The 24,331-nt window shown below is 45.2% G+C and overlaps 2 long non-coding RNA genes across 2 annotated transcripts; one reads left to right on the top strand and one right to left on the bottom strand.

Annotated features, from left to right (window-relative positions):
- Positions 1–1,969: 1,969 nt before the first annotated feature.
- LOC129628317 (uncharacterized) lies at positions 1,970–18,882 on the top strand. Its single transcript, XR_008702773.1, has 7 exons — positions 1,970–2,269; positions 3,708–3,838; positions 5,841–5,962; positions 6,651–6,732; positions 16,371–16,441; positions 17,927–18,026; positions 18,618–18,882. It is a non-coding gene; the product is annotated as an uncharacterized LOC129628317 (long non-coding RNA).
- Positions 18,883–21,788: 2,906 nt separating this feature from the next.
- Positions 21,789–24,040, bottom strand: LOC129628356 (uncharacterized). The gene is made up of 3 exons (XR_008702790.1): positions 23,843–24,040; positions 23,099–23,261; positions 21,789–22,691 (listed from the first exon to the last, which is right to left on the bottom strand). It is a non-coding gene; the product is annotated as an uncharacterized LOC129628356 (long non-coding RNA).
- Positions 24,041–24,331: the final 291 nt, after the last annotated feature.

Raw genomic sequence — 24,331 nt, 5'->3', positions numbered from 1 at the left:
CTGGAAAAATCACATTGCAAAATGATAGATATTGTTCATTTAACTCCAGAATTTACTTTTCCCCTAAAGCAGAGTTCTGTTCATGACAGATCAGACTTCTCCCCCATTTAGCACCCATGTAAAACATTGCAAAAGATTGGGTCTGCGGCTCGAATAACATGTTTGCAGCAATCTGTTCAAGCCGCAGCGGGCATGGAAGCTCTTAATGAAACGTTGGCGGATATTAGGGTTTTATGGACTGGAAAACAGTACAAATCAAAGCACTTTGCTTACTGTTTATCTGTTTAGAACATTTTTATTTTCTAAACCTAGCAATGTTCATCTTTTTCATCCGGCATTTCGGTTTGGTTCTTTACATATTGATTTTCCCGTTCACTGGCATTCTCTGATGAAGTCGGAGCACCCAGATGTGCTGTCTGAGTGAGCAGTGGCTAGGGGTGCAGAATGGGGGGCATTCTCTGCCCTGAGACCCTTCAGCTCAAGGGCTGGGAGAGAGCAGGGTTCACTGTATAAAGAGATCCCTATAGGGACTTCGCTAGTACTCCCAGTGCAGGGGGCCTGGGTGCCATCCCTGGTCAGGGAACTGGATCGCTGCAACTAAAAGCCTGCACAACCAAGTAAGTTTTTTTAAAAAGGATCACTACACCTTTCTATCCTCTGTGTGGTTTCCCCTTGAACCAGCAGGGTTGATCTTCTATATTAGTTTCTTCTCAAAAGTTATGTACAAATCTTACAGTAAAAGTAGCATTCTCTTCTTAAATTTTATGAGGAGATAAAATAGAAAGGGTCCCAGCAGGAAGCAAAAGCCATCAGAGCTGGTTTATCCAGGGGTCAGCAATTTTTTTCTGTGACGGGCCAGAAAGTAAGTATTTTGGGCTTTTCAGGCCGCCTACAGTCTCTGTCACAACTGGCCACAGACAGCACTAAAGGATGGGCAGTGGGTGTGACTGTGGGCCAGTAAAACTGTCTTTACAAAAAGCGAGGGGGTGGTTATTGGCTTGTGAGCCAAAGTTCACTGACTCCTAGTTTAGATTAAAAGAGTTTAAGGGACAATGTGCATATAAGTGGGCAGCATCAGTGGAACAGACAGGGGCATTGAGGTATCAAGATCACAGCAGCAGGAAGCTGTTACTGCCTCAAAGGCTGGAGGGCAGGGAGAGAGGAGGTGGTGTGAGCCGTGAGAATGGGGCCTTAGGAGGTACCAGAGCAGGGAGGGGGCAGGGAGAAAACACCCACTTCTTTCTCCCCCTCCTCCTCAGATCTGCTGTGCTTCTGCTTTGTCTGATCCAATCAATGGCCAGAGACAAGGGGCCTGGGAGGAAGCCTTGCAGAGATAACATCTCAGAACACAGAGCGTGGATCAAATAGAGCAAGGGTAGTGGGGAGAATAGATGCGGGCGTGAGGTGAGGCAAAAGGAGAATAAGCAGCCCAGGTGATGTCTCTCTTGCCACTAACTTCTTGGATCCCTCTCCTTTGGGGAGAGAAAATAAGTTTGGCTGGCTGCATCCCTTGACCCCGACTTTGTTCTAGAGCAGCAGCCTGCAGCCATCTTGGCATCAGGGACTGGTTTCATGGAAGGTGATTTTTCCACAGACTAGAGGGTGGGGATCATTTGGGAATGATTCAAGCACATCACATGTATTGTGTACTTTATTTCTAATCTAATGCCGCTGCTGAGCTGACAAGAGGTACTGGTCCGTGGCCAGGAGGTTGGGGATCCCGGTTCTAGAGAATGTAGGCTTCCCCACAGTGCTGCTCCAGCTTTGGGCATGTCCCCAGTCACAGTGATAGGTGCAGAGATCGGCTTATGTTATGATCTAAGGCAGGCTGAGACCAAGGTGCAGACCTTTTGTTTGTTTGAACTGTGGAGGAGATAAGCTCTTTTTTTTCCTGGTCAATCCAAGGCTCGAAATTTGGCAGCGAGCTGACCACGTGGTGAGGCCTTCCCAGGGGAACTCACAAGAGCAAGCAGATTGCCTGGGGGTGGTGCTCTATTTGCTCCATGACTCAGTCATGTCCAACTCTTTTGCAACCCCACGAACTGTAGGCCACCAGGCTTCTCTGTCCATGGGATTTTCCAGGCAAGAATACTGGAGTGGATTGCTACTTCCTTCTCTAGGGGATCTTCTCGACCCAGTGATCAAACCCGCGTCTCCTGTGTCTCCTGCATTGGCAGGTGGATTCTTTACCACTGAACCACCTGGCAAATCCTGATCCTGAGTCCCTGGATCAAGCTGTACCTGACACAAAGACTCATTTCTCAGTGAGGTGAGCCAATACACTCTAGTTTAATTGAGACCACCAGTTTTTTGTTTGGAGCCAGAGAATCCTGGCTAAGAGAGAAAGCCCAGATTTATCACTGGAGCCAAGATCTGCTTTCCTATAACTGTGTGAACCTCATGTGAAGTCCACAGATCTAACCACCAAAGCATGCAAGAGACGATGATTCTCCTGTGTGTATGAGTATTTTCACGTATGTGTGTGTGTGCGGCTGTGTTCGAGCAATGCCATTTATTGTCAGCATGTATACTTCTCAGACACAAAAACCTTTCTTTTTTGAATATCTGTATGGTATACTTCTCAGACACAAAAACCTTTCTTTTTTGAATATCTGTATGGCACGGACCTTATAAGTCTCAAAGTTAGCAACTTCCAAGGTAATTACAGAGATCTGGTGATAACCATAGCAACCCAGCAGTTCTGAAATGCAATGGCATGCAGACTGCTGAAGCTCAGAGACCCTGATGGCAACAGAGTACCTGCCCAGGTCTGTGGGGTCTTGCAGGGGCTTTTCTTTTGCTTGAACAGAAGGGCTTCTCACCACACAGCACCTCCCACAATAATTCCCAAAGTTTTGAATTTCACAGGCCAGAAAAATGTCCAAAACAGAAGTACTGACATAAAGTTGTCAACTTTATTTTGTTAAGAACAGTTCACAAAAGAGATAAACAACTGCCATCTACTATTAGCGTCATTTCATAAAAGAAATAATATTTTCCCATGTCTAAAAGAGAATAAAAGAGAAGCCCTTCAACAGAGCATATTTATCTTTAAGAGAAATGCATGACTTTGGGGATGCTGTGCCTGGTGGGGCACATATGCTTGGCGAGGCTGCCCAGATGAGGGAGGTCCTCAGGGCCTAAAGCCACTCACTCTGCCTGCCAAGGCATGAGCCCAGCATGGGCTGTGTCCACTCGAATGAAGGGGCACTCTTTTTGTTGACACAAAGAGTCTTCTCGCTTGCCAAACTGTGTGCTGATGGGGCTGTACCTGCCAGAAAGGGCAACCTTTTCTAATCTGCACAAAGCACTTTTGGGGCTGGCAGTGGCTGTGCTTTAACCAGCACCTGGCACATAGTAGGTGCTCAATAAATATGCACTCACTGGATGTTGCAGGGCTGACAGAAGCTCCATCAAGGGCCGTTCCCAGTCTGCTCGCTGACACCAGGGGCCAGGCAGTCCTTGGCTGCACAGCTACAGGACGTGCGTTTCATGTCTTTTCTCTCACAGTGTCTAAATGGACGTCAGTGGAGAGGAAGATTACAGCAGCCTCTCCTGCTTCTTGGTTCTTTTAGAGGACCAGAAAGAAGCCAGCCTTGGTTTTTGTTTTGTTTGTTTAAATTCAAATCTTTATTGAATATGTTACCATATTGCTTCCTTTTTTTTTTTTTTTTTTTTTTTTAATGTTTGGATGTTTTGGCTATGAGGCATGTGAGTTCTTAGCTCCCTGACTAGGGATCAAACCCATACCCGCTGCATTGGAAGGTAAAGTCTTAACCACTGGACTGCCAGAGAAGTCCCCGAAACCAGCCTTGTTTAAGTGCCTGCTCTGTGCCAGGTAGGACTTCGTCCTGTTAACCTCTTCAGCATGTTTTGAAGCTCAGGTGTGGAGCCTTTGAAGGGTTAAATAATATGCTCCAGGTCACCCAGTGGCCCACTGAGATTCTGACTGCAACATCTGTATCGCTAGGATTTGTGGAGTTTTGCCCTCCACACTGGGGTTTTGCCCTCAAGAAGCGCTCGGTGAATACGTGGAAGTCTGTCCTGTGTTCCTTGGAAACTGCCCAGTCATGGGGTTCACGGTCAGCTTCCCATCTCACTTCTCTGTGTATCTGTCACTGCCGCTCCTCCTCTATATCAGCTCCCTGCCCCCATCCACGGGTCACCATGCTAAGTCTCATCAGTCATGTCCGACTCTGTGTGACCCCATGGACTATAGCTTGTAAGGCTCCTCTGTCAATGGGATTCTCCAGGCAAGAATACTGGAGTGGGTTGCCATGCCCTCCTCTAGGGGATCTTCCTGACACAGGGATTAAACCCGGCTCTCCTGCATTGCAGGCAGATTATTTACCATGTGAGCCATCAGGGAAGCTATCTAGGCAGCAAATGTGGGAGTCAAATCCAGGTAGATTCTCTCCAGACCACATCTGACCACACAGCTCTCCTGCTGAAGGACCAGCAAGCCCAAACCAGTATTTCCATCCAAGAAGGCCAGGACTTGCAATACAGACCCGGCAATTCACATGAAGCTGTTAGATTGCCTGCAGTATTGTTGGCGGTGACACCAGAGGGAAGAGAGTTCCTCTTTTTGTAAAAGTGAATTTAACCAGCTCAGCCCTCTTTGTGGCCATGCCACATCTCTGTCATTTTATGTAGAATGTCCTTATGTAGAGGAAATATTGGTTTGCTTTACCATGTATAGCTCATCGTTGGACTTGGGACCTATTAATAAATTTGAAATATCTGATGAAGGGCTAAAGAGGGGAAGGAAAGGAAGGCTGTTAAGGAGGAGTAACAATAAATACCCAGGGAACTGCATTTTCTTCTCAGCCACATCTTGACTCTCAGTTGAGGTCAGTGGACTCTGGTCTCATGGGGGCCTTCGTGCTCCTGGGTACCTGTGCTGCACAGAGGTATCTGTGGTCTATTCACTGCTAGGCCAGCCTGGAAACTCCTTTATCAGATACTTTTCTTACCTTTCTCTGTGTTTGCAAGCCAGAGAACAGAGTAAAGAGTGAACAGACGGGGTGCAGTCTGATTGATATAAACATTCTGATTTTAGAGGAAGAGAGAACAGGAGAACAATTCACACCTAACACCGATTGCAAGTCTACAGTTGTCAGACATGTTATATATTAATCTTCCTTATTCCATCTCACAGCTGAGGGAACTAAGGCCCAGAAACGTGAAGTAACTTGTTTAAAATACAACCTCTAGTAAGCAGGAAAGCAAGAACTTGAACCCAAGTCTGTCTGGCTCAAGGCATGCCCTATGTGCTTGATTTCAGAAGGCCCTAGTTCACCTCTTCTTGTCCCATCTGTTCTTTAGTGTAGAGGTCAGGTGCCTGGGCTCTGGAGGCAGAGTACAGGGGTTCAAGCCCTGGTTCCACCACCTCCAGTTCTGTTACCTGAGCTCCCAGCTGTGTAGACAGAGTATCACTACAGGTCACCATCACCGTAGGTCAGTGTGGGAATGTGTCTAGGGGAGGTAGGGCCTCAGCTTGATTGACACGGGAAGACTTGTTGGGATTTGGATAAAGAAAGAGCTCAAATGAAAGATACTGCCGTGGAGGGGGAGGAGAATCGGCAAAGATGCTGAAGGTGGGAAACTCACACTGAAATTCACATGGAAGTGCCTATTGTACTGGGCATTCGATGGTATCTCTTCATTCATCCACTTGCTCAGTGAGTGTTTCTGGTTGCCACCAGAAACCCCTGGCGACAAGTCACAGACAGACTTTTCTCAGACTGAACTAAGCATCGCATTTTCCTGTTAGTAACTCAAGGGTTGGATTATTGGCTCAGGTAGCCAGGCATCCAGCAGTAGAGTGGGATTCACAGTTCTTTTAGGAGGAGGATGAAGCAGTCTAGAATGACGGGGAAGCAAACCGAGACGAAGGTGGGGAACTTGAAGAAGAGAGCTCAAGAGTGAACCAAGAACTTAAAACTGCAGAAGACAATGAGTAAGTGGAAGGCCTATTTTGCAAAAGTCCTGTTGTGGTTTGTTTTTGCTGGTCGCTTCTCACCTGACTGGAGAGCTAAGGAGTTCATCCCCGATTGTCCACTCTCTTTGGCTCCATCTGTCTGTAGAGAGCATATTGTGGCTTTGCTCTTAGGGTAGACGTGGCAATGCGACAAAGCCCGTGGCTTCTCCAGTGATGCCTGCTCTAGGAGAACACCTCTCTCTAGCTCTGGGGCTCAGGGTTGGGGGCCCGTGGTAATGGAGCTCACATGAGGCCAGTGAAGCGTGAGCAGAGGTGATGTGGTCACCTCTGAGTGGAGCTCTGAGAGCTGGTGTGGGGCTTGCCATACTAGCATTTCCCTCTCTACCACCAGGATTGGCAGTTTTCCAACTGCTGTGTTCCTGAGTGAAGCTGACATGGGGCAGAGCTTCAGCTGGCCCAAAGTGGACATGTGATGTGGACCAGAAATAACTCTGTTTTTATCTGCCACTCCTGGGTTGTTGCTGCAGCATAAGCTACCAGTCCTAATACAAGTCATATTTGTTACTGCGCATCTAAGCCACACTCTCCAGCAGTCATATCAGAGATGGATGGATATCTCCACCTGCCCCACTTTTATCCCCTTTCCTCAAACTCTGATGGGATAGAAGCTCTTATTTCACCTCCCTTACACTCTGATAATGTCCAGTTTGCAGATGTCCAGGTGATAATGAATCCTGTACCTCGGTCTACAAAAAGGAAGGTTGGAAGCATCAGTAGAAAATGTATTGGTGAGTTCTGATGTTGTGAAGTGAGTGGAAGATTATTTAGATAAACGGATTAATCTGATTGAAATGGTTCCCAGAAGTAAATGTCAATGAACCAGACGTGGTAATTTCTTGCTCATGAAGTAGTGTTAGTATGCATGTGATTTGAAGTTTATGTTAAAACACAAGCACAAGATTGCCTCTTGGGCTATGGATGGTAAAAATGGGATGGGGCCACCATGAATGAGAACTGTTTGTGTCAGATATGGTTAGCTCAAGCAGGGTGATGAGTGAGAGTGGAGGTTCCTAGAATGTGGTGGTGAATCACAAACAATACGCCAAGGCCAGAAATATATATCTTTTGTATAGAAATTAACACGAAGCTATCTGTAAACATCTAAGCAGATTCCGAATGTGCTGGAGGTTTTGCTTCAGTGCTTCAGAATAACAAGTGTTGCCTTCAGAGGGAACAGTTGTCCTCTTAAAATGTGGGTATGGGATCTAAGGAGAGAGAGAGTTATGCAGTCATGCACACGTTTCCCAGATTGGATTGCTGTTAAAATGTCTGCTCAAAGAAGGGTTCTGTGCTTCAAAAGCAAAACAAACAAACAAGCAAAAATCAAGGAAATACGGAGTTAAAGAAGTTTCTTTACTGCAGAACTTCTCAAAGGCTCTAATACGTTAATGTTGGTTGTGATTCTCCAAAAGTAGGCAGTAATCACGGCTTCTGAACTTTTCTGACTGTGGAACTCACAGCTAGATTAAGAGATGGACAGAGGGGTGGAAGGATAGAAGGATGAAGGGATGAATATGGGTATAGGTATAAAAACATATTTCTCATTTCACACTGCTATTTGTAAATAAAGAAGAATACTAAATGAACCTGTAAGTATACCTCTGACTGGATAAAGAGACCTCCTTTGATATGAGTTCTTAACAATGAAAATAAAATCAGCTAATTTGATTAGGATGCTTTTGAGTACAGGAAACAGACTTTTCTTTAAAGAGGACTTAATATCGGTTTTTTGCTTCCCCGATGGCTCAGCGTGTAAAGAATCACCCGGCATTCCAGGAAACACAGGAGACAGGAGATGCATGTTCAGTCCCTGGGTTGGGAAGATTCCCCCAGAGTAGTAAGTGGCAACTCACTTCAGCATTCTTGCCTGAAAACTCCCATGGACAGAGGAGGCTGGCAGGCTACATTCCAAAGGGTTACAAAGAGCCAGACATGACTGAGCGACTAAGCACTTACCCAAACAATAAGAATGTCTGTTATGTCACATAAGAAATCTGGAGGCAGGGTGATTTCTGGATGGTTAATTCAGCAGCCCTACAGTATTCTCATGAATTCTGAATTCTTGTGTTTTGTTTCTTTCTGCTCTGCTTTGCTCAGCACAAAGCCCATGTCTCCCTCCTGATGGCTAGACGTTACCGAAGTTTCTGGCACTGGGCAAGTGCAACTCTACCCAGAGCTGGAGGAAAACATTTCCCCTTGGGTGGCTCCTTTTCTAGAAAAGAAATGTTTCCTTGTAGCCCCTGGTAAACTCTCCTTTAGGTTCACATGGCAGGGTCTGCGTTGCTCACCTGTGCTCTGAATGTACTGGGAGCTGGTAAGGTGAGGGTTTGGCATTTTGAGTCTCCACTGGGAGAGGTGGGTCCTCCTAGCAAGGGAACATGAAGTGGGGGTCTCTTTGCTGAGATGTGGAGGGAGGGATCTCAGCAAACTTGGTAGACAGGCAACCAGGAGTGTTTATCATACAATTGTGTGATCTAAGTTCTTAGTCTGGGTTCTTCAGAGAAACAAAATGATGATACTGTACACACACATGGGCACACACATACCTGGGCACACACACATACACAGCTACACATACACATACGTGTGTGTGTGTGTGTATATATATACACACACATTTTGGGCTTTGTGTTTATGTGTGTATATATATATATATATATATACACACACACACACATATATATGCACATATGTGTGTGTGTGTGTATATATACACACACATTTTGGGCTTTGTGTGTGTATATATATATATACACACACATATATATACACACACGTGTGTGTGTGTATGTATATATATATACATACACACACACACATTTTGGGCTTCCCTGTAACTCAGCTGGTAAAGAATCTGCCTGCAATGCGGGAGACCTGGGTTTGATCCCTGGGTTGGGAAGATCCCCTGGAGAAGGGAAAGGCTACCCACTCCAGTATTCTGGCCTGGAGAACTCCATGGACTGTATAGTCCATGGGGTCACAAAGAGTTGGACACGACTGAGCAACTTTCACATATATACGTTTGAAATGTGTATGTAAACACATGGGAGAATCCCATGGACAGAGCAGCCTGGCAGGTTACAGTCCTCAGTTTCACAATACTGAGTTCAAGTTGTATATGCAAAGAGATTTAGTATAAGGAATTGGCTCACGTGATTACAGAGGCTAGAAGTCTGAAGCCCTACAGTTGGCAGTTTCATTGACTCTCTCTTATATGCTGCCAGAGCCTCTGTTTCCTACAAATGTTGAGTCAAGGACTCCCAGGAGGTATCACACATAGACTCAGAAATTTGTCGTCTTTAAATTGCCGCACAGCCACGGTCATTCTCTCCTATCCTGGCCCCTTGCAGATGTCAGTTACGTGCACATTCACTTGAGGTAAGAATATTGATATCCATGCCAGGAGTATGTCTCTACTGCTCCCAGGATGGCATCCTCAAGGATTAAAGAGCTGGGTTGTAAGCAGAAGTGAGCAACAATCCCTTTAAGTTACATAGAATCTTCCATGAAAACCACTCCTCCAGCTTCTTCTGCAGCCCTTCTCTCCATAGCCCACTCATTGATTTAACAAACATTTAATGAGCATCTACTATATTCTAGCTGAACAGTGGCTCACAGATGGTTGGCAGCTGGGCTGAACCAAAGGTGCCTATTGTGTTGGCATTGGGATGCTGGAGAGCCGGGCAGATTCTGCCTCTTCCTCAGACCCAAGTGCCCAGAGGCCACAGTGCTTGCTCTCCTGAAGCCTTGGCAGCTAAAAGGATGAGGGCAGGAGGACACATAAGGATTATGCAATGATGACCTTTGACAGTAAGAACCATTGGATCTTCATTGGATCCTCTGCTGGCTTCTGGCTAGTATGTTATTTTGAAACAGAAATAGATTAAAACAAATAGAGCTTCTCCCTCTTTTATTATCTGCCCTCTTCTGAGATTTTCTATCCATGCCTGAGCCTAAAAACACCAGAGTATGGGGAGCTGATAAGCTCTTTGTACCCAAACAGGACTATGTATTTTAAAGGAAAACAAGGTCCCCGTAATGGTCAACATAGCCAGGGATGGCACAACTTAAGTTAGTTGGGTTCTAAATTTAGTGAGCAGAGTAAAGATCACTGGCCATTAAACTAACCCTAACAAAGGCCCGTCTAGTCAAGGCTATGGTTTTTCCTGTGGTCATGTATGGATGTGAGAGTTGGACTGCGAAGAAAGCTGAGCACCAAAGAATTGATGCTTTTGAACTGTGGTGTTGGAGAAGACTCTTGAGAGTCCCTTGGACTGCAAGGAGATCCAACCAGTCCATTCTAAAGGGGATCGGTCCTGGGTGTTCTTTGGGAGGAATGATGCTAAAGCTGAAACTCCAGTACTTTGGCCACCTCATGTGAAGAGTTGACTCATTGGAAAAGACCCTGATGCTGGGAGGGATTGGGCGCAGGAAGAGAAGGGAATGACAGAGGATGAGATGGTTGGATGGCATCACTGACTCGATGGATGTGAGTCTGAGTGAACTCCAGGAGTTGGTGATGGACAGGGTGGCCTGGCGTGCTACAATTCATGGGGTCGCAAAGAGTCGGACATGACTGAGCAACTGAACTGAACTGAACTGAGCTGAGAATTCAAAATCCCATAGGTATGGTTTTGTGGATCCCAAGCTATAACTTAATATGTCCAACACAACAGTTTTTCTGTGAACATCGGAACAGTTTGCTATTTCTATCCTTGCACACCAGACGAGATACTTGGCTTCTGTTTAGGAATCATAATAAATGCAAAGTAGCTCTGCTTTTTGTTCTTTGTTTTATTTTAGCTAAGTGTGAGCAGTTTGCATATATTTAAATAAGTGTGTCAATGATGTGAACTCGCTGTAATGTCTACTGATGAATAAGATGTCAGTTATTTTGTCATGTAACATTTAAAAAATAATTCAAAATAATTCCTATTTTCCACCCCCCCCCCAAGTTTTTACTTTCAAAAATTTCAAACCTAGAGAACAGAAAGCAATATAATGATAATGCGTACTCACAGATCCTTCACCTAGATTCATCAGTTGGTGGTATTTTGCCACATTAATGTTATCTCTCTCCCTAATACACACACATGCACACACACGCACAGAGTGGACTCACTACAATAGGCTTTCATAGAGGGAATAAACTCTTGTAACAGGCACTGAGGTAAGAAATTGAACATCATCAGCATCCTGGAATTCTTTCTTGGGTGCCCTTCCTGACATCACTCCCTGAGGGAAATCACTGTCCTGGCTCCTAATACTTAAATGGGTTTTGTCTTCCAACTTTATGGAAATAGAATCATGTTTTACATACCCTTCTTGAACTTAGCTTCTCTTATTCAACACTGTGAGATTCATCCGAGTTGTGTGCGGTAGTCTTTTCTGTTTAGCCCCTCCTTATGGCTGCTGCTGTTCAGGGCACTAACTTTTTTGAAGAGTGCCCTGTGATCTGGACTTACCTGGTCCTTTTCTCTGAATTAGACTCAGCTTAAACATTTTGGCGGGCTTCCCTTGTGGCTCAGCTGGTAAAGAATCCACCTGCAGTGTGGGAGACCTGGGTTCAATCCCTAGGTTGGGAAGATCCCCTGGAGATGGGAAAGGCTACCCACTCCAGTATTCTGCCCTGGAGAATACTGTATAGTCCATGGGGTCACAAAGAGTTGGACACAACTGAGCGACTTTCACTTTCTTAAACATTTTGGAGCACACAACAAAGGTGAGATTGTGTGCTTCCCATTGCATCTCACAAGAAGGCATTTAGTGTCATTGTGTCCCTTGATCGCTGAGTGATGCTAAGCTTGATGGCTTTGTTAAGCAGCTCTCTGGCAGGTCTCTCCACTGTGACGATACCTTCCCTTTGGTAATTAACGAGAAGTCTTTGGGAAGATACCCTGAGATCATGTAAACGTCCTGATGACCAACCAACATTTTGTTGTTGTTTTTGTTTAGTCACTAAGTCCTGTCCGACTCTTTTGCAACCCTGTGGACTATAGCCCGCCAGGCTTCTCTGCCCATGGGACTCTCCAGAGAAGAATATTGGAGTGGGTTGCCATTTCTTCTCCACGGGATCTTCCCGATCCAGGGATTGAACAGTGCATCTCCTGCATTGGCAGGGGGATTCTCTACCACTGAACTACCAGGGAAGCCCAATCAGTATTTTATTTAATGGTTTTAGCATTTGTGGATGATCCCTGCTTGAGTCAATTATTTCATTGAAGTTGAAATTCTTAGGAAATTCTCTTATAAAATTAAAACACTCAAGTATGTTCACTCTTCCAATCCCCCAACTCTTGCAGACATACAAGATGAGCATGCAGGTTATTCTCTTTCTCCTCTGAGTTTCACTTTCTGCCGTAACTGTCCTATTTTGTCACCCTGAGAGGCTGACCCTGCACCCTGCACCACCTCAATTCCCTTGCAACTGGGTTTCTGGTTGGGTGTACCCATGGGAGCATGTTACTGGCAAGTCATCCAAGGGCAGGAGAAGAGAGGTCAGGGTGCCCCAACTCCCCTGCTTCAGCCCCCATGGCTGGCAGTAGCTGTGTCCCTGATCACTAGAGGCCCCACCCTGCGCTCTCCACAGTGCAGCTAACTTCCTCCTCTTCGGGTCTGGGTGCTTCAGTATTTCTTGTTTGTATACAGTGAACACTGTCCATGAGTCCTTTTGTTAAAAATCTCCTTAATTAAACCATCTGAGAAATCCTGCTTCCTGCCAGGACTCTGATTCAGTGAATTTCACTTCAGATCCCCAGTTCTGATCTGAATGATAGAGTTTTAATTTTGTTTCTGTCAATCGGCATCACTTGACAAGGCTGCATCTGTCAGAGGAGTAAAGACAAACTTCAGGGAGAAACAAAGAAAAAAAAGGGAGAGCTGACAGTTCCAGCAGTGGAGGTCTTGGATCCTGACTTTCCTGAGCTTGGATCCATGCATTTTTTTTCCCAAAGTTGGAGCCCATGAACCAATAAGTTCACTTTTTTGGTTTATGTCCATTTAAATTGAGTTTGTGTCATTGCATCCCAAGAGCCCTGATATTTGGGGACAGCACAAGGAGTCAGAAATTTGCAGGAGCAGAGAGATGGGAGGTTCTAGAAACATGGCATGTTCTCTTCTATTTGTTTGAAGAGTGTAATACTATAGCTCTTTACTCCTGTCTTGATTGCCTCTAGGTGCTTAGATAAAATATTAAATGACTTCCTATCTTCCATCTTTCTTGTGTCCATTTCCTTGAAAGCAACCTTTGCCTGGTTGAACTGGGGCAGGTCTTTTCTGCATTGTTCATTGCTCACAGGGAGGACGGGCTGCAGGGAAACTGCCAGAAAGGACAGGCAGTGCCCCAGGGCTGGTAATAGTGGGCACCATGACCACCCTGAGCCTGAAGGGGCAAGGAGAGGGGTATCAGTAAAGCCTGGACACAGAGACGGTAGTGTAGCCACTTGATGGGAGCTGTGAGCTCCAGGTGAAGGGCACAGCCAGCTTCTGACAGCTCTGAAGCGAGGAAAGTGAAATGAAAGTTGCTCAGTCGTGTCCGACTCTTTGCAACCCCATGGATTATCCAGCCCATGGAATTCTCCAGGCCAGCACACTGAAGTGGGTAGCCTTTCCCTTCTCCAGAGGATCTTCCCAACCCAGGAAGTAAACCAGGGTCTCCTGCACTGCAGGCAGATTCTTTACCAACTGAGCTATCAGGGAAGCCCAAAATGAGGAAACTAGAAGAATAACCACTCCAGCCCCACGTGCCTCTCTCCCTCCAATTTCCTGCCACTGGAGCAAATTTCCCCCCAAAATATCTTGAGGTTGAAAGAATACTGGCTTTTAAACTGGAACACTGGGTTCAAATCCTCCACCGTAAATGCTCTTCTTTTCCGCGACCTTACTTCTTCTGAGTATCAGTTTCTTCACTATACGATGGAGCACAAATACCCACTTATAGACTTAGATGAAGACCAATGCGTATGAGATAAACGTACAAGAAATTGTTTTCTAATGCACAGCCGCATTCTGCTAATGTAAGGAATTATAATGATGAACCCAGCAAAGAGTGTTCTGTGGCAAACACTTTTCTGGTGATCTTCCTTTCTGCTCTCTTGTTGACTCAGTACTCATCAACAGATGACTCCATTTTAACCTAAGTGTCCTTTGCCCAAGCTAATTGCTAATTTAGACTTAAATTGTGCCCAACTCACGATTAGAATTCAAACCTTGGAACTCCATTAGGGATGCATAATGCTACATTTTCCTTCACTGAAATTAATCAGCTGCAAATGATTAAATTACTATATATAGTGTGAAACACAACAAAGCTGTAATTTTTATATAAATTCCAGAATGTTACATTATTTCCCTTCAGCACTGACATCAGAATAATTCCTCCACAATCATTGCTTTGTCTTCTATAAAAATAAAACTGTAAAAACCCATTGCTCTTCAAGCGTACCAGAGTCTGCATTCAATATTTAATATGATTAATGTTTACTGTATTTGTTGTGGGGTTGTCTGCTAATTGTGGCGTTAAGCCGCACCCCCTTCATCATCTTTGGGGGCTGAGGGATGTTGGTTCAGAACCACTGTTAGAAAAAGTATCAATTAAAATTCAGCTTCGTTGAGCACATGAATCTTTTTTGTTGTTTGTTGTGGTGCCCGGCCTATCTGGGGGCAACACTCTGCTTCTCTCCCCCTCCCCTCGCTGCAGGAAGAGATTGAGATTCTAGGCAACTTCTCAGTGAGGATATAGCCTGTGGAAAAGCCCCAGGCTTGCTCAGCAGGCATGTGGGTACCGGGCTATCTAGCGTGAAATCCCAACTGAGTGCTTCCCCAGCAAAACCCTCCACCACTGGAATGAGACCAGTGATTAAGGAAGGTTGTGGATGTAGGTGAGTCAAGCGAGGCATATCCAGGGGCTAAAGCTGAGACGGCCACCATCGCGCATACATGACCATGTGGGGAGCCACTTCACAGCCACCTCCCGCTTAAGGACCTCACCTCCTTACATACTGCTCCCCAGGAACTTCACTCGCATCCCACTCTGATTAAGAGGACCCACTTGAGAGTCAGGAAACCTGAATGGCGACCCCATGTGCCCCGGATGGCTTATCGCCGTCATAGACCTCAGATTCATCTCTTAACCTCTCTGGGTCTTTGCTTTTTTATCTAGAAAGTGGCAGTGATCGTCTCTGCTAGAAAGATTTAGGACTGAGGCAGCGCTTTGTCAACTGAAGGATGCCCTCCAGACGAGGGGATCATGGTTAGAGTAGCCAGTCATTCTCTGGCTATCTTCCCCATCAGAGCAGGTCCACTGGTTCCCATCTCCAAACCCCTACAGCGTTTTTGAGGGGCAGCCCTGGACAAAGTCTTAAAAAGCAGCTGGCCAACAACTCTCAGCCCCTAGATGACCTCAAAGCACAGGGAAGGGGTCTCCCATGGCTGCTGCCACCCACAGCACCTTCCGGATAGTGAGGCTCCATCCTTCTCTGGCTCTGAGGACCAGCTGTGCCAACCTGGGGCCATGGCAGAGGTGCAGTGATCTCTTCTCTCACCCTCCCCCATTCCTGTCAATTCCAAGGGACAACTGCCTTGCTCTCCCAGGCTATCTCAAAGAATATGTGGACAAATTTCTCTTGGTAGCCTTGCTTACTCTGGAGCCCATGCACACGACCAGGAAGGCTGACTTCAAAGTCTTCTCTCTCATGAGCTTGGTCCTTCCTCTCGTCTCCCTTACCTCTGTTGAAACTTGCCCCCAGATACACGATCGCTCCTTTCCACCCAGCACTTGAGTTCCACATTTGGTCTCACTGAGTACTGACTGGGTGACTCTCTGATTTGGGGGTACACAGAACCAGTCATGCTTCTCACCCCAAGAGCTCACCACGCACAGAGTAGTCCCTCATGATCCCTGTGACTCACCAAGCCCACCTCAGAAGCTCCTCTCTGCATTCGTGGGCTTTCCTTTGATCCTTCCTCCTGGACTGTCAGCATCTAGAAGATAGGGCTCTGGAATATTTTAGCCTCCATCAGCTGTAGAAGAGTAAGAACCAACCCTCTGCCTTTTTGTCATTGATTTGTCCTTTCAGAATTGGGGAGAGATTTCTTCTGAATCAATTCATTTATTCTCCACTGATCTATTTTGCCAAAGAAAACATCTTTGTAAACAGGCTGTTCAGTCTGGCCAATGAACTGATGCACGTTTTGTTGCCCAGTCATGTCCGACTCTTTGCAACCCCATGGACTGTAGCCCATTGGGCTCCTCTGTCCATGGGATTTTTCAGGCAAGAATACTGGAGTGGGTTGCCATTTCCTCCTCCAAGGGGATCTTCCTCATCCAGGGATTGAACATGCATCTCTTGTGTCTCCTGAATTGCAGGCGGATTCTGTACCCACTGAGCCAGCAGGGAAGCCTAATGGACAGATGGATGCCACATGAAAGCCAGCCAGGTGAGGGTGTGACTGAACTTTACTCTTTGACCTAGAACGGAGACTCAGTCAGGGTGCCCCAGCCTGTCCACATAGGTTAACATGCTGAAATACTTCTGCAGTTGATCAATAGCCACTGCCAAGCATCTGCATCTATTCTGCCTAGCATCCACTGGGTCCCCTGGGTTTCCCACAGTCCAACGGAAGGGGCCTGGTCCCCCAGGGGTTATCTCGGCCTCTGCCCCAGCACTGCGGCCAGTGTTTTTTCCCCATGGGCTGGTACTCCTGCCATGTGGGTTGTTAATTAGTCTGAAGATCATCTGAAACCCTCCCAGCTAACTTATCACACAGCTGTCCCCTAGACATCCACTTGGAAACTTGTGACAAGAAAAGCATTGAGTTCTACTTTGAAGCATACTAAATGTCTTAAATTATTTCAGTGACAAAAAGTATTGTCCCTGGACCCAGCTGCCTCTGATGAACTTTCCCCTTGGTGAAGGAGCTCCAGTTTAGCAATTTCAAACTGCCCCTTTATTCTGACGCTTTCAGAAGATAATAATAGTCAACATGTACATGGTACCACTCAGTGCTTGGCACGGTGCTAAGTGCTCCACAGGCAGAATCTCTCTGAATCCCCTCCGCAACACTGTGATGTGTGGGTAGCTTTATTATCATTTAACAGGTGGAGCCTAAGATTCACAGAACTTAAGTAATTTGTTCAAAGTATCACACAAGAAAGTGGCAGGGCTGGGGCTCAAACCCAGGCTGAGTGACTTCAAACTCTTAAACCTGACACTAAATTATTTGGTATATAGTCTCATTAGTTATCTAAGTTAGTTATCTTCTTCTTGTTATATGATCTTCTCTATTCTAGTACCCTTAGGAATGCCTCTGTGTGTGTGTGTGTGTGTAAGAAAGAGAGAGAGAGAAAGAACAAGAGAGAAGAGGAATGGACATCTGTGTGGTGATCTTGTATAAGAAGGAAACTGAAAGCGTATGTTAGTCTCTCAGCCACGTCTGACTCTTCCACAACCCCACAGACTGTAGCCCACCAGGCTCCTCTGTCCGTGGGATTTCCCAGGCAAGAGTACTGGAGTGGGTTGCCATGCCGTTTTCCAGGGAATCTTCCTAACCCAGGGATCAAACCTGGGTGTCCCACATTGCGGGCAGATTCTTTACCATCTGAGCCGCCAGGGAAGCCCCTGTTGCATATATACAGACAGTTATTACCACGTCCCTGTTCCTCATCATTTTATGCGGTTCCTTCCAATTGCCTGGGTTGTCTGAGATTGAAAGCAACTCTATGCCAAGGGCTTTGATTCACTCATTCAGAACCCAGATGGTGCCACAGGAAAGCCAGTTGTCTGTGAAGGCATCTGGACCACAATAGGGCTGAAGACTCAGTAAGTGAAAACTTCTGGGTCCAGGCTGGAGAAACCCACTTAGCTTCTCTCTGCAAAGATGAGCTGAGATGGTCTTTTCCCTCCCTTCCTTCTTTTTTTCCAGGTCAACACCAAGAAGAAGGACACTGAAGGCTTATTGAAGAGTTATGAGAAACAGCAGCGAGGACCCAGAACATTCCATATCTCCAGACAGTGTGCTCTTTGTGGGTCTGGGTGGAATGGGGACCACCTTGGTGGACTCTGATGGCTTTTATTGACATCCTGAATTCCCTTCAGAGTAGTTTTCTTGGGGGCAGTCAATCTAAGATGTAAAACCAAAGTGGAAAAGATGAAGTGGAGCTGGTTCTTCTGAGGGCTCTTTCCCTTCTGGACCAGGCAAAGGTCATGCCTCAGCTGTGACCCATTCATTCCCTGGGGGTGTCCAGGCCTGGAGGGACTCTGTCTCATTCAGTCCCTGGGAGCTGGTTAGCCAGGCTGCCAGGCTCCCTGCCTTCCCTCCCCCATGACTGACATTGGTCCAGAATGTCCATTATCTTTGTGAACAAGGTTTGCTGTTCATTAAAAATTGCCTTTCCTGTGAACAAGAAAATTACTTGCTTTTTTTAATTTCCACCCTTTAGCTGACAGGCTCACTTATCATTAGGATTGGATGAGCTGCAAACCCAATCTAATCCAGAAATGCCCAATAAGACTAATTTGAATTTTGTCCCAGGCCAAATGATGGGGAGGATGTAAGTGGAGAGAGGAACAGAAACCGCATCTCATTGCATTTCTAATTATGTTGTTTCTCCTAGTGCGGGAAGAACGGAACCCTGGGCCAGGCAGCCCCTGGATCTGGGTGGTTTCATCCCGAGATTGAGTTCATCTGGAGTGAAACTCAGATGGAGGCTCGCATTGCCATTGCGCCACCTGCTGGAAATTTGGAAAAAGAATCTGAAACTCAGGGTTTGGTTGTAACTGGTAACTTCACAGTCCTAACGATTGTACTACTTCTCATTTTGTCTTATTACACAAGTTACACAGATTTTTTTGGAAGACAATTTAGGAAGTTCATATAATTAAAACAAAACAAGTCACAATCCTGTCACCTAAAGATTACCAGTGTTTATATTTTGTTAGCTTTCCTTCCATCCTTCCAGTCTTTTTTCTATTCAGGTAATAATATGTAATATGTAATAATATGTAAATTCATATACACTGTCTCTTTCAATACACGTTATTTTGTAGCCTAATTTACAAGCTTAACATTATGTATTAAATCTTTTTGCATGTCATTAATTATAATGTGCAACCTGACTTTTGCTGAGCGGTTTTTAAATATCTCTTTACCATAATTCTATTAATTACAGTTGTCTATGCTTTGAGTTTTTACTAAATCTTTTCCCCCTCCATTCTTTCTTTCTCCTTCATCCTTTCTTTCCTTCCTTCCAGCTTTTCATCTTTACTTTTGTTTTCCCTCTAGTAGAAAACTTTTTCCAGAGCAGATGTTGTTTGGGGCAATTTCTAGCAGTATCTCTAGCCTCCCTCACCCCTTCATATGAGGGGCTCTAGAGTGTATGGATCACAATAAACTGTGGAAAATTCTGAAAGAGATGGGAATACCAGACCACCTGACCTGCCTCTTGAGAAACCTGTATGCAGGTCAGGAAGCAACAGTTAGAACTGGACATGGAACAAAAGACTGGTTCCAAATAGGCAAAGGAGTACATCAAGGCTGTATATTGTCACCCTGCTTAAATAACTTATCTGCAGAGTACATCATGAGAAACGCTGGGCTGGAGGAAGCACAAGCTAGAATCAAGATTGCCGGGAGAAACATCAATAACTTCAGATATGCAGATGACACTACCCTTATGGCAGAAAGTGAAGAATTAAAGAGCCTTTTGATGAAAGTGAAAGAGGAGAGTGAAAAAGTTGGCTTAAAGCTAAACATTCAGAAAACTAAGATCATGGCATCTGGTTCCATCACTTCATGGGAAATAGATGGGGAAACAGTGGAAACAGCGGCTGACTTTATCTTTCTGGGCTCCAAAATCACTGCAGATGGAGATTGAAGCCATGAAATTAAAAGACGCTTACTCCTTGGAGGAAAGTTATGACCAACCTAGATAGCATATCAAAAAGCAGAGACATTACTTTGTCAACAAAGGTCCGTCTAGTCAAGGCTATGGTTTTTCCAGTAGTCATGTATAGATGTGAGAGTTGGATTATAAAGAAAGCTGAGCAGCGAAGAATTGATGCTTTTGAGCTGTGGTGTTGGAGAAGACTCTTGAGAGTCCCTTGGACTGCAAGGAGATCCAACCAGTCCATCCTAAAGGAGATCAGTCCTGGGTGTTCATTGGAAGGACTGATGTTGAAGCTGAAACTCCAGTACTTTGGCCACCTGATGCAAAGAGCTGACTCATTGGAAAAGACCCTGATGCTGGGAAAGATTGAGGGCAGGAGGAGAAGGGGATGACATAGGATGGGATGGTTGGATGGCATCACTGACTCAATGGACATGAGTTTGAGTGAACTCTGGGAGTTGGTGATGGACAGGGAGGCCTGGCGTGCTGCAGTTTATGGGGTTGCACAGAGTCGGACACGACTGAGTGATTGAACTGAACTGAACTGAACTGAGAGACTTTCTACTGAACCTTGGCTCTCTTCTGAGTGGGCTCTGCTGTCATGCCTTAGTAGACAAAGCCTTTAAACTCTTGAGGTGGGCAAGAAAGATGGGATCCTAACTTAGTGCCTCCTCCAGTGTCTAAAAAAATCCCCAAAGCTAAGCATTACTGATCACTTACTCTGTGCCAGCCAGGTTCCATCCTAAGAACATTACATGAATTATCCAGGTAATCATCATAAAACCCTTATGAGATAGAGTACCTCTCCTTTTTTGTTTCCATCTGCTGAACAGTTGAGGACCCCACGCCAGAGAAAAGCAAAGGAACTTGCCCAAGGTCACCAGTTATTAGTCCCAAACCTCAATGTGCAGTGATTGTCTATTAAAAGGAAGCAAACCAAAAAAGGTTTCCAGATTCTCTTTGAAAAATTAGAACATCTAGTCATGTGGATTTGGTTTTCCCCCTCCCCCAGCAATAATAAGCTCAAGCAGAGTCGTGGTGCCCACTTCAGACTAGTGTAGGCTGTCCACTTGGACTATCTCCAGCTTTCACATGTTCTCCCCACAACAGAGGAGGGAGGTCTACTGCCCGCTACACTGTGAGATGGGCTGGCTTCACCAAACAGAACAAGGGAGCTTACAAAAGGCAATCCCGGGCTCAGGGTTTTACAATTCCTGGCTTCTCAGTCTGAGAACCAGGGTGTGTCTATGATTTTCCTAAAACAGCCTCTTAACTCTCTCATCCATGAGTGTGGGGATGGATTCTGAGGATGCTAGACCAGGAAAGGAGGAATATAATTATAGATAAGAGTGGTTGCTATGGGTATTATTACCAGAGCCACTGGAATAAATGTGCCACAGACACAAGTGATTGCCTTAGCATGGTTTGGTTGACTGGAACCAGAAAACATCTAAGGAGAACCTATTATGTAGCCCAGAGAACTCTACTCTGTGCTCTGTGGTGACCTAAATGGGAAGGAAATACAAAAAAGAAGGGATCTATCTATCTATCTATCTATCTGATTCACTTTGCTGTACAAGAGAAACTAACATAACATAGTAAAGCAAGTAGACTCTAATAAAAATTAATTAAAAAATAGAAGATGGAAATGGAAACAAAAATAGTTACCAGTACTAAGTAAAGTTGGTATAATGTAGCACATTGGTAAATGTTTTCTCTAAAGGGACAGGCAAGTAAAACCTTTAGACTTTGCGAACCATACTGCCCTTGTTGCAATCACTCAGCTCTGCTGTGGCATCTGTAGATGATATGTAAATGAACAGGCATTGGCTGTGTTCCAATAAAACTTTATTTACAAAAACAAATGGTGGCTTTCTTTACAAAAGCAGACCATAGTTTGCTGTGCCCAATAAAGAAGAAGGGATATATAGACCTAGGAACAGGAGTGTCGGAAGGGGTTTATCCTGTGAAAGCCATGCTCTAGTTAAACTAGGTGGATTCTATTTCCCAGGGTAGATTCAATTTTCTTCAACTGAACCTTCGCCCGTACATCGTTTCTCTATTTTTCAGTGACTTTTGAAAACGGTCAAAATAACACGACTCCCTGGAAACGATTTGGGATTGGGGATGGGAAAGCAGATATGGATTCTCTATACCTGAGTTATTTTCTAAGCTGTGTTAGTGATTGGATTCCCAGAAGATCAGAATCCTCCTGGGGGCTACACAAGTTATTAGACTGATTGAGCCAGACGAGGCAGAATCACCCTCACAGGACTGTGCCTGTTAGCTACCAATGTCCTTCAGATGCTTCCAGCAAGGACCTGGCTGAACCATGTCATCGTAACATGGCAATTCCTAAGCACTGAGTCAGGTGAGAGGGAAGTTGAACAATGACTCAGAAGCCTGAGAAGCCTAGGTGTCTCTCATAAGTCTAGAGATTCCGGACTTGAGGGTGAGGCTCAGAAGAAGATGAGAAAGTGGGTGAGGAGAAGACCAGTCAGAGAGAGATATCAGGCGAGGACCCTGTGTTCTACTTGATAAAACACTCGATATGTCAAGAGGTGTGTGTGGTATAGAACAGACAGGGGGAAAGACTCTTATATGCTAACTTAGGATAGGTAGGCAAAATTCTGTAAAGTTAGAAGGGAAGAGGACTTAGGAATCCAGCAATCCCCACCATTACAGGGAACTCCCCCTCCTGTGCCTGTGGAAGACGTAGATGATTATGGCCTTCATTTCCAGTGAGCACTGATGTGGTCTCACATCCTTGTCAACACAGCACTCCAGGCAGCCTCCTGCAATCTGTCAGGGTCAAAACTTAATAACAATAACAATAATTACAGCTAATAGTTATAGAGCATCTGTTCAGTCTCAGGCACTGGGCTAAGTGTAGTTTGTGCATTATCTCTTCTAATCCTCACCACCCTACAAAGTAGCTGTTGTTATTTTCCCTATTTTACTCAAGGTGAATTCCATTTTTATGCATCCCACGTTCAGTCCAAATGCCTTATCTTCCACAAGAGGAAATTGAAACCTAAGGTCACACTGTAGCAAGTTATAGAACTAATGAAAACCCAGCTCTGTAAATAGCCAGTCTACTGGCTCACAATGATTCCTTGGTGGATACATGGTATGTTAGCATACAGGCTAACCTGCTATAATAAAGAAACCCAAGAACACAATGGCTTAAATAAAAGTGTTTCATTTACCTCAACACATGGCCCGAAGATGAGTCATTCAAGACTGATGGGGTATCTCTGCTCCATCAGATAATTCAGGGACCCAGAATCTTTCCATCTTTTTGGTTCACCATCTCTTGGGCATAGTCTTAGGAGGACTGAGGCTGGTTCAATTCCACATCTGCCTTCCAGTCTAGGAGAAGACAGAAAAGTCCAGGGCATGTAGTGTCAACTTTAAGGAGAAAACCAAAAAGTTGCACAAGATACCTTCCCACAGCCACTAACCTGACGTTAACATGTGACTTCCTACACCACACCCCTTCCAGCCACAAGACAAGCTGAGAAACAGAGCGTCTTGCCAGGAGGCCATGGGTCCAGCTAAAACTCATGTGTTCTATTACTAAGAAAAAGAGTCAGACAGGTAGAGAGTAGCCCAAAATTGCAGCCTGTCTAATGAACTTCGTAGAAGTCAGAATGTTAGCTTTTGACTAACATTAACCAAGTCGCTCAGTCATGTCCAACCCTTTGCAACCCCAGGGAGTGTAGCCTGCCAGACTTCTCTGTCCACGGGATTCTCCAGGCAAGAATACTGGAGTGGGTTGCCATTCCCTTCTTTTCCAGAGTCTAAAGCTGCAGTGTCCAAGATAGTAGCCATGGGGACATGCAACTGTTAAAATGAAAATTAAAGTTAACTAAAATGAACAGTTTAGTTCCTCACTCACAATAACCACATTCCAAGTGCTAATTAGCCATATACAGGTAAAGAATACTTACATCACAGCAGAAAGTCCTATTGCAGAGCACTGGTCTACAGACTGTGGATCCAAATGTAAAATACTTGAAGCCACTGGAGTTTTATTTAATGGAGAGCATTGTAAAAGGAGATGGAACTTGTTGGGGGATGAGGCTTAAAGATTCTCTGCTGGGGACTTCCTGGTGGTTCAGAGGCTGGGACTCCATGGGGACTTGGAATTCTACATGCCGTGTGGCACAGCCAAAACATTAAAAGCAAAAATGCTCTGGATAAATTCCTGAGACTGGAGAAGCTGAGTCAAACTTGATATGTGGTCAGGCCAATGTTTTTAGCTGCTGTGTTCCAGGTCCACCCACCCCCTTCCCCCCACCCCCGCCCACCCACCACAATCCCACACACTTTTTGAGATCAGTCACTGTTGTCACAGATAATTCTGCAGGATATGGTGAAATGGAAACCTTGGCAGGAGTTTGTGGCTAACATAATCCTAGTCTTCCCAGGGGCAGCAT

This window comes from Bubalus kerabau, chromosome 15 (genome assembly GCF_029407905.1).
Source record: "Bubalus kerabau isolate K-KA32 ecotype Philippines breed swamp buffalo chromosome 15, PCC_UOA_SB_1v2, whole genome shotgun sequence".
NCBI classification, from domain to species: domain Eukaryota; kingdom Metazoa; phylum Chordata; class Mammalia; order Artiodactyla; family Bovidae; genus Bubalus; species Bubalus kerabau.
This window is presented reverse-complemented; position numbering and strand designations above follow the sequence as displayed.